The sequence below is a fragment of the Ambystoma mexicanum genome, chromosome 7p, assembly GCF_040938575.1.
Source record: "Ambystoma mexicanum isolate Mex_15411 chromosome 7p, UKY_AmexF1_1, whole genome shotgun sequence".
NCBI classification, from domain to species: domain Eukaryota; kingdom Metazoa; phylum Chordata; class Amphibia; order Caudata; family Ambystomatidae; genus Ambystoma; species Ambystoma mexicanum.
In genome coordinates, this window is record NC_090939.1 from 264,763,779 (window position 1) to 264,777,653 (window position 13,875).

Consider the following 13,875-nt stretch of genomic DNA (forward strand, 5'->3'; position numbering starts at 1 on the left):
ATAGGCAGGCATAGGGAACAGGGGATCATTTGTGGGTTTGAGTGTTGTAATCAGAGATTGAACCTACTCCTCAGATACAGTATGAAAATCAAATAGGACAGCTGAGTCCATTGTTGTCTCAAGTTGCAGAGCACACAATAGGGGTAGCCTTCCAAAGGGATTTACAACCTCAGTCTGAGCTTTAGCCATAATATCTTTGTAAATAAGCTCAATTTTATCCTTAAAGAATCTATTAAAGCTATTGGCCATTGTTAAGGATGATTCCACAATGGGTACATTGCAACTAGGCTTGCAAAAGTTAGACACAACACCCTCTGGGGTTCTACACGCCCTCCATTTTCGATTTGTCCGACTAACCAATTTCCATAGAGGTATTAAATCTTGAGTAAACCAGGGTTTGGATGTCCTCTTCCTCGTTGGTTTCAAAGGTGCTGTATTAGCACATATTGCGTCCATAATCCTAACCCCTGAATCGAAAGAATTCCTCACACAATAAAGAGGTATCAATAGAGCCAAAGGTTTCCTGTACCTCAGCTCCAGAGATCTTATCCAGATCTTTGTATTTCCGGGCTAATAATAAAGGTTCATATTTAGTGTCTAATTTATTCTCTATTGGACGATTTATGGAGAAGAATTGCACAAAGTGATCAGATCAGTAAATTGGTAACATCTCAGTCAGAGATATATTATTAACTCTCACCGGCAACACGTCCAGTCAATGGCCTCTCTCATGGTATGGCGCAGTTGTCACTGGGCGCAACCCATGGTTTTCCAAAATTTCCCAGAGTCCTTTAGAATCTGGCCTTGTGAGATCGTCTATCCAAATATTCCAGTCACCCATTAGTAATACCTCTTTGTGTTTGCTTCCTGTAATAGTTAAAAAGGAGTCAAGGTGTTCCAAAAATGTTTTTCTTGGTCCGGGTGGTCTATATACCAAAACCATTTTAATCGAGAATGTTGATGATAGCCCAAAAGTTATCTGTCCCTCCTGCAACTCATCAGACCATTCCAATGTTTCTAAATGGGAGACCTGTAATGCAGGAGATAGTGGGCGGGCACCGCTAAGTTAATTTAAAGTTCATAAATTCAAAATTGTGTGTATCGTATTGTAATCTGGTCCTATAAATAATTGCTATTCCACCCCCTCTCCTACCCATTCGATTTAAACATTGCACAAGGTCATCATCTTGGACCAGGTGGTGAAAAGAGGCTTGAGAAACATCTGAGAACCATGTTTCTGTAATCATGAGCATATCCAGATTAAACCTATCAATGAGCTCTGCCACTCTATGGCATTATGGCATGGGCAGAAGCAGACCTGACGTTAATCATGGCTCCCATAATTCTTGCCATAGAGGTATTGACAAGTGTTTTGTATGTTTCTGGTGAGGACTTTGAAATACCCAAGTTCCAAATTGTATTCAGTGTTCTGAGAAAGAGGGCTCCCTGGTTGTTATCCCGTCCCCTCAGAGTAGGCACATCATATTGAACCCACTCATTTACTTACCGTGCCAATATTTACCAATGTGCCTTACATATATAATACATTACTATTTCTATATAACCACAAGGGTGTTATTGTTTCCCCTAATTAGTGTCTGCTCAGAGTTTTTTTTACACCTTCCTGCATCCCTCCTCCCCTCAAAGCCTAACCCTGGGTGCTCATCCATTCTACCAAACCTTTGTGTGGCTCAGGATAAACCTAAAAGTTGGAACTCTGTACATCCAAGGTGGGCTTTTCTAAGTTCTGTCATAGACAGTAATGCACACTCACTAACATTTATTTTTAACAGTACGAAACCCCTGAAGAAGATGTGGAATACAGCCATTAACATTGCAGTTGAATCTGATTTAATATGTTGTTAGATTTGGCCAAAGAAGAGTAGGCCTATTCAACACTAGTAGGGCATGGCATATGTACTGACATATGTATTTACATATGGAATACATTGTGCGATATTGTGTCTGACATGGTTCACTTTTTGACAATTTAGGAGACCAAGTTTAGAAATAGGTCTTATATATGTCTGGTAAATTGGTGGATTTTCATTGATGCATGTACAAATTGAATATATGATATAGCTGTGACAGTGATGTCATCGGTACAGTGGTAGAGCCATGCTCTATGAGGAGTTACAGCACGAATGTTTGACAGAACGGATAACGTATGATTTAAGTGAACTGTTTACATGGTGTATGCTTTTGATTAACATTGAAGAACACTGTATGTGTATGTTTTAAGATAGCACCGTTTTTATACAATAAACCTGGTGTTGTAGGTATTCTAAAACCACAGATCTGTTAAAAGAAATGGATTTAATTCAGTATATTTAATGATTACTAATCTATCCCACTTGACACATTCCTGTTGATAGGTCATTGAAAATACCTCGGCAGGTTTGTAAATGGACAACTCAATTTGATTATGTAGGAAAGCATACCTAACCATGAAAAATGATTTTTATAAGCTGTAGAGGCATCACAAGCTTCTCAAAGGAGGGAAGTATCCCTCATCCCCCCACCCCCATAATTTTACTTTCCTATGATTGCTTTGTTCAAGGGTTTTTAGTTCAAGACAAAAGGATTAATGGATTTCTTCTTCTGATGAAAGCACAATGGATCAAAAGTATCGAGTACTGATTGAAAAGAAGTTTAACGCTGATCAAAAAAGGAATACGTGGATGAATACTTATTGCAATTTGGTAGTTTAGAAAGTGAAGCATCTGAGGTAATCTGTGCTCTTTTAGACCATTGTGTTTAGGCAGCTAAAGAGCACCTATTCTTGGCATGATAGGAATTTTATTAGCAAGAAAAATCTGGCAAAATGATTGCTCCAAGAGACAGACAAAGTAGAAAAGGAGTGAAATGGCATCCCTTACAGCCAACCCTATTCAGTGACCTAGATATTACAGGATTCCTGAGGACATACATTTAATTGTGCTGGGGATTTTATACTCACTTATAGGTTTTTCTTTTATAGGCACCGGACTGGTGAGATGTCTCACAGATCCAGGCAGCTTTACACAGTCTGCTATACCTCGCTACTTCTGCTTTTAAAAAATCTCAGGGAATCTGGTCCTTTTTAGGCAAAGATCTGCATCAGGTTTTCTATGGACATGGCCTTCTTAGGAGGTCCTCCCATTATCTGCAAGGTATTAGCCCACCTCTGCAATTAGTCTGTTGGGCAGGGTTCCACCATCTGCAGACATGCCAGAATCCCAGAGCTCTCCCTACGTCCTGTGTTTTTGTGAAATGTTCCCTTACAGTGACACAGCAATATTTCATTGGACGATTTTTCTCATTGGTTCCCTTGAGATGCTGACACTCCCAGTAATACAGCCCTCTATTTGGATAGGTCCAAAACATTTAGCCATGTGACAAAGAGAGGTTTTGGGCAGATTTAGACACAAATCCATATTTTCTTCCATAATGTTTGTTAGGAACATTTCTCACTACTGAGGCCTACATTTTTGGAATTGTACAACAAACACAGATCCAGGAATAAGACACATGCCAATGTAGCATGAAATTATGAAAAAGTTATTAAATGATGCAAATGTATTAATAATTGTTCCACAGTTATGGTCGTTTTTATGAATGTCATTTTGGTGCAGCTTAAACCGGTTGTTTTTGGTTGTTTTCTGTAAAATGAAGGTTCATTTAAACTTAAGTATACATTTTGAAATTGGGTTATTTTCAAAGCCATGAAAACAAACATGGATAGATTGTATTTTTTGGGGGGCTTCCATGTCAAAAAGTCATGGGCCTTGCAGGAAACATGGGGGTTGATTCATTGTCCCATGAAAGGCACATATCTCTCAAAAAACTGAAGAAGACAATTAAATTAATTTTGACTGAATTTATTTTAACTGTATTAACCTCTATTTTTTCAAGAGGAGCGTGCAACCCTGGGGGTGCAGTCCACCCTAATGGATTTATCTAAAGATTTAAGAGACTCCTGGCTTTAGCAGATGGCTGGCACATTACTTTGTTGCCTAGGCAACCCATCTTCAAAGCCATGATTTAGAACTCTATTTCTTCTCTTAAAATGAAATGCATGGTACAGGCCCAGGCAAGGATGCATTTTATTTGTACTTGACATTCTGTAATGTAAGTTAATCTAATATAAATAGAGCAGAGTTCCATTCCTCCTTTTCTATAGGAGGGCACGGATCTCAAAAGGCCAAAATGAATTAAAACAGTTTTGATGAGTAAGCATTACGGAGAAAATACAGTTCATATAGTAACTGCCTGCTTTAGAAACTAGGTACATGGGATAGTGCATAACAGAATTGAAAAGCAATCCACATATACAAGTTAACGGGCCTCATTACAAGTTTGCTGATCCAGAAACAAGGGTGCCTGTAAGCTCACTGGCACCCATGTTTCCGGACCAGCAAACTACGGGTCTGCCTGCCGTGGCTGTTGTGCCTGACAAGATTGACTCTGCCTGGTGCAGCGGCCATGGTAGGCTGACTGGTCACAAAAGCACCGGCACCGTTAACAACGGTGCCGGTGCTTCCAAGTCCTCACTCCCATAGATTCCTATCAGACTCTATGTGAACAGGGACTTATATTTTACTGGTGCCTGACTTCCCAGGCCGCTGGATTTGTAATCTCCCGGTGGCACCGGTAAGTCAGGCGCCGGTAAAGGTTTACGAGTCTGGCGGCATCCCATCGGTGGGACTGGCAGGGTTACCGCCGGACTCGTAATAAGGCCCAATGAATGTTGATATATAGGGTTGGATTTCTGGCATAATTATAACATTTTTTCATCCTATTGGTGCAACAGGGCTCTGCAGCATAACCCTGTCTCAGATCTAAATCTTCCTCCTTTGAACTTTTGGGAGCCTTTTACATGATAGAAATGAACAGGCCAAGCACACAGGTTTTGGTTAAATAAACAGGGTCCCATTTACAATAAATATTCCCATGTCATCTGCTGAACTGGGAGTGTCCAGTGGAGCAGCTTTTGCTCCAAAGTCTATTAAACACTTCTCCATTAACATATGAAACTGTGTAAGGAAATACAGAGAATCTTTGGAGCTCATTTTTCTCGCGGGCAGGAAGGGATCTGTTACTTTTGCACTTAGAGGCGAAAACGTCCCCTCTGGGCAATTTTCATCATTTGCACTACGAATTGCAAAAAAAAGGTTTCAATACAGACATAATAGCCTGTATGCCTTTGTTTTTACACTTCAGAGTGCAAATGGAGTAAATGCTGTCTGCCATTTACATACAGCAGGTAGAATTTACAATGGCTATCCATGGAATCTGCCTGATTTTTCATGGTGTAAAATAATAATGATTTGTTATTTATATAGCACTTTTGCTGAAGAGTTATACATAGAACATATTTACATACATTTATCATCCCAACCAAAGTTGGTACTCATTTATCTGAGTTGGCCTTGCCAAGATTCGAACCTGCGAATTGCAGATCAAACATAGATCGCAACAGTGAGCGCTCAACCCACTGAGCTACAGGCAGATTTCACAGGAATCCATTGGTTTTATGCCAGCATCAAAATATCATGTTTGTGTAAAACAAAGTAGAATTTGGAGACAATGGGGAACCAGAAACCTAACTCCCATTTTGCCCCCTTCAAAAACTGCAAAAATGCCCTGGAGCATGAATAAAGGTTTTCAGACAAGCATAGACCTTTACCCGTGTCTTTAGTACCTTTAATGACATCCAACAGACTTGGAAAATTAGCCCATTTAAAAGTTAGGTTTAAAGTTTCAAATTAAAACTGCATAACAGGATATCATTTGCCTGCACTAAGTGATAATTACAAATGAAAAAAAAAAGTTTTCAGGCTTGACAAGATCACCATCTAACCCCCAGAGTGCTTCCTGGGTATCCCAGGAGATCCTGATGTGCCATAACCGGAATGGAAGGAATATTGCAAACATAATGTGAAAAAAATAATAGACTGCGAAGCCCATACCCATTTTAAAATGAAGTCTCTCCTCTGACATGCTTCGGGCCAGAGGGGGAAGAGTCCACAGCAACTATCACCATATGTGGAAGAGGAACTCCATTAATATGAGGTTGCATTGAAACAGCTCAATGAGTACTATGCCCCATAAATATGACTATAAACAGGTACAATATTTACTCATGCAAGCAAGCAGAGATTGAAACTCTTGAATATGATGTGTCTGCCCTATGCTTTTCAGCAGTCTCTTGTTTTGTCAGAACTAGAATAGGCGAGAATGAGCTCATAAATGACCAGATAATAATACGCACAACAAACAATAGCATTATCCAGGAGCTTTTATGGCTTTGTGGGGACCCCACCTTGAATGAGACCATAGCTACAGCAAAGAAGGTTGAACAAACAGAGCTGTGTGGCCAAGCCATGAAAGAGATGAGAAGGTTCAACCTGAAACAGGTGCATCAGCAACATTTAATGTGGTAAAAACAAGGGAAACAGAATGTGAAGAAAATCAAGAAGAAGAGTCAAGACACTGTACCCGGCATAAAGAAAATGAAGTGCCTCAGATGCGGCCACACTAGTCACTTGGCCAAATTGAGGTTCTGTCTTGGGGAATGGTACACCAATTTCAGCCTCAAAGCACATTTAAGTGTCACATACAGAGGTAAGAAAAAGGTCAGCTATGTCCAGGACATGAACGAATCAGAAACAGAGGTTTTGGGTACTTGCATTTATATTTCATACAGCACAAACTAAGCTCAGGAGCACTATAGGTGATATAGAGAACAAGATAGGTACATTTACAAGACAATCCCAGAGCAGTGACAATCCATTTACAGTGGATCCTAATTCATACCTATGAATATCATACAAAGCAGGTTCATATGTTTATTCTCCACTTCAGGTGTGTTGGAGCAGTCCTGATTGCAACTTGGATGTTTCCTAGTCTTCTCCCTGTGTATTTCAAGGCTTGGGATTGTCTGGTCCTGGTGGAGCATGTTTCAGAAGAGGTAGTTAGTTTTACAGCAAGGTAGGCAGACGTTTGGGTGGTGATTGCATTGTGTGACAAGGCCAATAATCTGCCCTTGTCAAGAGGGGACAGGAACGCCTCACAGCCAGCGGTGGGAGGCCTACCAAGAGTTAACCAGAGCCAGTCCTTCACCTGAGGTGCAATGGGGCAGCAGAGGGGTCCCAATGTCTGCCCTATCATTGTGCCAAAATGTTTATATGCAGACCACTGCAAACCCATGCTGTGCCTCAGCAAGTTGCTTACCAGTCTTTTCTTATTTCTTTCACAAACATTATACCCTTACCGAAATGCCAAAAAATACACACAGTGGGATGTACACCATGGAAAAGACATGCGCAATCATGACCGGCAGACAAGTGTAAGAGAACGGCCTGGGGATATACCAAAACTACAGCACTACCAGTGTAAAGGAGGACTACTTTGCAGATATAACCTGATACAATACTCAATGGAACAGCAGACACCATGCAGGAAACAAAGATATATATTGAACTCCCCCACCCCACCGATGGGAGAAGGATGTCAGACAGTCCTGCAAGCTTGAACTAGCTGAACACTTTCTCAGCCATGCCCACTTCTAAAACACTTCTTATACAACTTGACACTTATTACATTTTGAGGCAGGTCAACAAGCTGATTGGTACACATCTCCATAGTCCACATACATTGGAGTAATCTTACTGGCTAATTTATTTCCTGGCACCCAAACCCACACCACCCATTTCTGACATCACACCCTGAAATATCCCTTCCCTTAATGCCATCACCATGTGCTGACCAGCAGAATAGCTGCAGAATACAAGTTTTAACTAGATTCTGTTTTGCTTGAAGATAACACAAAGCATCACCGGACACAAGAACACTAGACATCCTCCTGTTGCTCCCTGATTGGTTCCCTCTCCCCCTATCTTTTCACTTACTTCATGCCAAGTCTAGTAAGAGGAAACACTGCAAGGCACTGGAAAGATTTGTACTTTCTGCTATTTATTTATTATTTTGCCATTTCATTTTAATACCAGAAACTGTGCACTTGGCTTCTGGCCGAAACCCTCCTCCCATGGGAACATTCTTTCCACGCATTTCAACCTTGAGGTTCAGCATTGAACTTACCCTTTGTGCTAGGTGAGCCTTTCTAGTTTGCAGGAAGCTGCGGGCTATTTATTTCGCACACTATCTGATTGCTCTGGCTCCATTCCGTGCTCTTAGTGCTATGCAGAGGAAGAATTCCAGGCTTCTGTCAACTGCAGTCTATAAAAGTCGGAGCCCTTCTGGCAGCTGGCTCGGCATATGTAAATGAGGACTACTTTGTAGATATAACCTGATAAAATACTCCATGGAACAGCAGACACTGTGTAGGAAACCAAGACATTTTCTGACCCGCCCCGCACACCCCCCCTACCGCTAGGAGTAGGATATCAAACAGCCCTGCAAGCTTGAACTATTTGAAAAGATACTCAGGCCTGCCCACTGCTAAAAAACGTTTTATACAACAAGACATTAATTATATTGTGGGGCAGGTCAACAAGCTGATTGGTGCAAATCTCCATAGTCCCCATACATTGGTGTAACTAACTAACTAAATAGGTTTTTGTATAGTGCAACTCTCATCCAAAGGTCTCAGGGTGCTCACATGGACAAAGACAACAAAGAGACAAATAAATCCATTAGGGATTAGGAACTCATTTTGAATAAAGTGACTAGCAGAGTCTTGAAGAGTAGCAGGTAGTTGGGAACAGGTATCCAACTTTAATCTACAAACAGAAAAGTCTTGAGACATTTTTCATATTCCTACAACATATTTCATGGCACTAAAACCCACACCACCCATTTCTGACAACACACCCTGAAATCTGCCTCCCCTTAATGACATCACTGTGCGCTGACCAGCAGAATAGCTGAAAAATATAAGTTTTACCTAGATTCTGTTTTGCTTGAAGATAGCACAAGGCACCGCTGGCCTCAAGGACACTAGGCATCATCCCATTGCTCCCTGATTTTTCTCTGTCCCTCCCTATCTTTTCACTTACTTCATGCCAAGTCAAGTTTGAAAAAAACTCTGCAAGGCACTGCTGAGATTTCTATTTTCTGCTATTTAATTCTTATTTTGCCATTACATTTTAATGCCAGAGACAGTGCGCCTGGCTGCTGGGAAAGACTCTCCCCCATGGGAACATTTTTTCCTCACATTTCTACCTTGAGGTTCAGCATTGAACTTATCATTTGTGCTCGGTGAGCCTTTCTAGGTTGCATGTGTATTTGCGAATTCAGCCTTGTTGAGTTTTCTGAGGCCTGGAAGGTCTGGCTAATTCAGAGCCATGCTGTGGCATCCATTATACAGAAGATGCCTGCCTAATCATGAATGTTACTTTATATCCAATGAGTGCTGTGTTAGCTCTTCATGTATAAATGTATGCAGTTAATATTCTTATGTATAAGTGTGCATTTGACCTAGTGTTCATACTCTTCATGTTGAGTGCATATTTGCTTCATGTCCAGTGGATGTGCATTTTGTGGTTGCAACATTTGCATTAGTGAATCTGCCCTGCTTTTAGCTTGTATTGCCTCTAACCCCTTTGGCAACAGTGGGGGATAAGGACAGAATGACTGTCTGAGTGCAGTAGGTAGTAGTGATGTATTCATCTGCATCATTGGCTATGCTGAGGTTTCTGAAATATATCCCTTCTTCATGTTTATTTTGGGCCTATTATAACATGGCCACCCAATTGTTCACATATAAAACAAATGTTACTCCCTTACACCAGTGCACACCCAGAAGATGCAACAGGGAGAGCATCATTCTCTAGACATCAGCTGCAAATTTCCCAAACATGAGAGAGGAGCTTGCACATCTCGGGAGGATAGCTCAGGGGCAACGTAATCGCCATGGAAGCAAGACAACACGGAGCAACACAGGTTCGATCCCCGGTTCTGCGCTTAGAAACCTCTGGGTATTAAGCGCGTTATAAATAAACTATCATATCATATCATATCTATCTAAAGATCCCTTAGCCCACCAGGGACAACAAGGGGAGAATGGCCCATTCTCCTGAATTAACATACCATGCGACCCCCTTGTAACAGGTCCCAGCGCATGAACATCAACAGTGGTCCTCCCAGGCTGCCATCATTGGTATGCGATAAACCCGCATAGTGAAAATAGGTGGTGCTTAGCCACCTTTTTATGGCTTTCTGATGCACACGTGTCCCTGGTGGGGAAGTCAGGGTCAGATTGGTCAGGGAGAGTTATCCAATCTTGCGAGAGACCTGGAAATCTAAATGAAGAGCATGAAGTGTGGATTTCCACGGTGAGGTCAAAGTTGGAGGTGGAGGATGATCAAGAGACCAGCAGGACGGAGGAAGGAGCAGTGGACTGTGGAGGTGAATTTTGAATCAGTATAGGTATTGGCTAGGTAGTGGATGTTGTACTGCAATTTGAGTCAGTGAGTTTGCGTGGTGAATGTTTAGATGAACTAGTGGAAGGAGTGTTTGTGAAGTGGATGCTATTGAGTGAAATAAGGGTGCTGGAGTAGTGGCGTGGAGGAGTGAGTAATAGCGTGCTGGAGAGAGTAGTAGTGTGTAGAAGGAAGTTGTAGTAGGGAGGGGGACTAACATCAGTGGGTGGAAGTGAGATTTAGGGGGAGTACAACATCGTAGAGCTAGGACATTGGTGGGAGGAGTCAGAAGGAGTGGTAAGGTAGTGAGAGTAGGAGGAAAGAGGTGAGATTGGGCCTATTAAAACTGATGAGTCCAGTAAGTTAATTGCAAGGCACTACTCTAAACTCCCATTAGAAAACAAACCTTTGAGTAGGGATAGTCAGAAATTCCCTTTCCCTTGAACTATCTCTATGACTTTGAGTGAATCTTTTTCCATCTTTGATACGTTTATGTGGTACAGGCAAGTTTGAAGACAATTCTGGTGGGGATAGGTAGCCAATGTTGGTGATTGGTCGAATTTCTTGGTACCTCTTATGGGGCACTGCCAGCAGAGTGATGGATTGCCTTGAGAGGGGCCAGGTGTACTGCAGGGAGCCCAAGCAGGCACGTGTTTCCCCATCAATGTGTTCAAGCACAAGGACCAGTTCTGTGGTGGGAGGTGTGCTTAATCTTGCACAGCAGTGTAAACTGATACCAAGTGGTCTGAGCCCGTTTGTTAATATGCTGCTGGAAGGAGATGTTAATGTCTACAATGAACCTCTCGGATTTGGTTGAATGGACGGGATGAGGAGTGAACCCATCCAAGTGCATGCCATTCAGCCATCCTTGCATTATTTCCTGTTTGGGAGAAGAGATTCTGATTTGCTTGGTATGAGCATTAGGCATGCACTTGTCACCCATATTTGAATCATGGTAAAGCACTTAATGTTGTGGAGTAGTTCACTTTCATGTACAGCTGAGCACCTTCCGCTTATTGGCATACAGCAGTGGTATTCAAAATGTTTATGCTGAGACCGCCCTTGAGTAAAAATGTAATTGTCGAGCCCCACCCAGAGTACAAATATTATTGCCAGGCCCCTCCAGATGCCATATCTTTAATTTTCTATTAAAGCCAGTCACTATACTCACTTTTTAAAGAGCCACACCCCCCGCCGGACATCATTCAGGCCCTCTGAGGGGGAGGGAGCAGCCCCACAGTTTGAAGACCACTGCTGTAGAGAGATGTTCTGATTGTCAGTGTTAGGGAGAATTCTCTGTTAAGGCTAATTTCCCAAACCTAGTGAGTCCCCCAGCAGCTTTGCTGGATTTTGGGGTTTATTCTTTTCTCCTGCTAAGAGTGAGACTCTTTTTCCCCCACTCTTAGACATGATTTGAGATATCCTTTGACTTTGGAATGTGTTTAATGGGCTATGGGGTCTTTTACTCCATAGGGCTTCATGGTCTTTGGTATGTGTGTTACACAGCACCCTCCGTGCCGCAACACCGGGGTGGCATAGTGACCCCCCAAACATAGACTCCGTACCCTGGGACTGACTACTGTCTCCCAGGGCATGCAAAGTCACCATTGGCTTTACTAGTTCTAAATTGTGAACAGAACCAGTACAAACCATCATATTGTGGGCGTACTGGTAGGGGCAATTCGATTGGCCCTGGGTCTGTTGTTCGAGGGGGCACTGTCCAGTCCCCCCTGAGCGAGTTTTGGGTGGTGGCAGTGGATACTACTTTTTATATTCAACCGCAAATATATTCCAATTACCAGATTTTCCCATTGTTCGAGGCTAATACTTTTTAACATAGCCTCAAACATACCGCCGGTTTATTTATTTAATATTAATTCACCGGTTGCTATTTTTTGCCAGAACTCGGTTCCAAAATGGCGTTTGTGTTCGCTTCTTTGACTCCAACCCAAGTCGAGCCCTTTGTTCCACTATTTGGTGGGCTTCTCCACAGAAGCCTCCAAAAGTGATGGCACTCTGTCTGGGTACCACAGGTGGTGCGGGAGGGGGTTTAGGCATCCTGGACTGAGTTGCCTCGGCAACTCAAGTCACACTCTTGTGTGATTGGCCCAGTGGTGAGCTGCCCGGCTCACCACTTAGCATGTTTGAGTGACAGCTAGGACTGATGAATGGGGGTTTTAAGCATAGAAGCAGGGCTTTGGGGACTGGGACTTCAGACGTCACCACAGGATCAAAGAATCCGAAGAGGGAGAAGCTGAGCTGACCTGCAACAACGACACCACCCGTGGAGCCCTGCTGAACTGACTCACCACTTCTTCCAACGACAGAGGAGATCTGCCCGCCTTTTCGCCTTCCCGGATCATCTATTGGCTGCGTTGCCTGTGCCAAGCACCCCGGCAACCGGGATACCACGTTTTTCCACTACCGCGAATAAAAGGGTAGTGCCTTTTTACCGGAGAACTCCGCGGCTGGTTTCTTCCCTGGCAGTACAACAACCTCCAGCTTTCCTCCACGTCGAGATCTTCTCTTCCTCTGGACGACGCCGTGACTTGCATCCAATGCCAGGAACAACTGCCCCCGCTGGAGGATTCTCTCCACTTTCATGGTACTGTGTCCGCCTGGCCTCCCTCGCAACGGTCTGTGTGGGGTGTCTCGTAAATTCTCAATTTACCACTTGGGTTGGCCCTAGGCTGGCTAACTGAACTTTTCTGAGCTGAACTGATTCCTTTTTAAACTCTCTGCAAGACTTTCCAAGCCTTTTAAACTGTGTGATCTTGGGCGCATTGGGGTTCTACTCTCTCCAAGAGGGAGCCTGGCCTCTGAACATTTTGCTCACAAGTAGACTTTGACTTTCCTGCCTTGCTGAGTGCTTCTAAAGTATTGTGTTGTGTGCTGTTCTTAATTTCTGCCTTTTCCCTCCCTTTTTCTTAAACTTATTGGAGTGCCTTCTTTAGTTAAGCGCTCACCTCTGTCTGGAAATAAGTGGTGTTAACTAGGACTTGTCTAATAAGGAATAAGGGATGCATATATATTAATAGTGACTGTTTTTTTGAACTTGCTTATAATAATAGTGCTAGAGTGTTTCTAAGTGTGTCTTTAATTAAATAATTATATACTTGATACCAAAGCTCTGGTCAGTGTTTGCTTGAGGTACCGTATTTTGGTACCTATCTTGTATACTCTATATACTGTCTAACTCTTCTTGAGAGAAGTCTGGCTGCTCAGCCACAGCTACCAGGTAAACCTGGGTGGTACAGACTGCTACCAATTAGGTTTACTGCCAGCACCTGTAGTCTTAAGCCTTTTGCAGTGGTCCCTAAGGGAACTGCACAGGTTTCTGCCTAACACTGGTGTACAGCGGTGGGATTTGTATTGAGTATACATTTTAGTGTTCTTATAGATACCTTAGTGCAACTAACCACAAAGCTTAGCACTAAAAAAGTTATTTTCTAAACCTGTCAACTATGGAAAGTTATAGTCAAGAATCCCTTGCTACAAAAACTGCTGATTG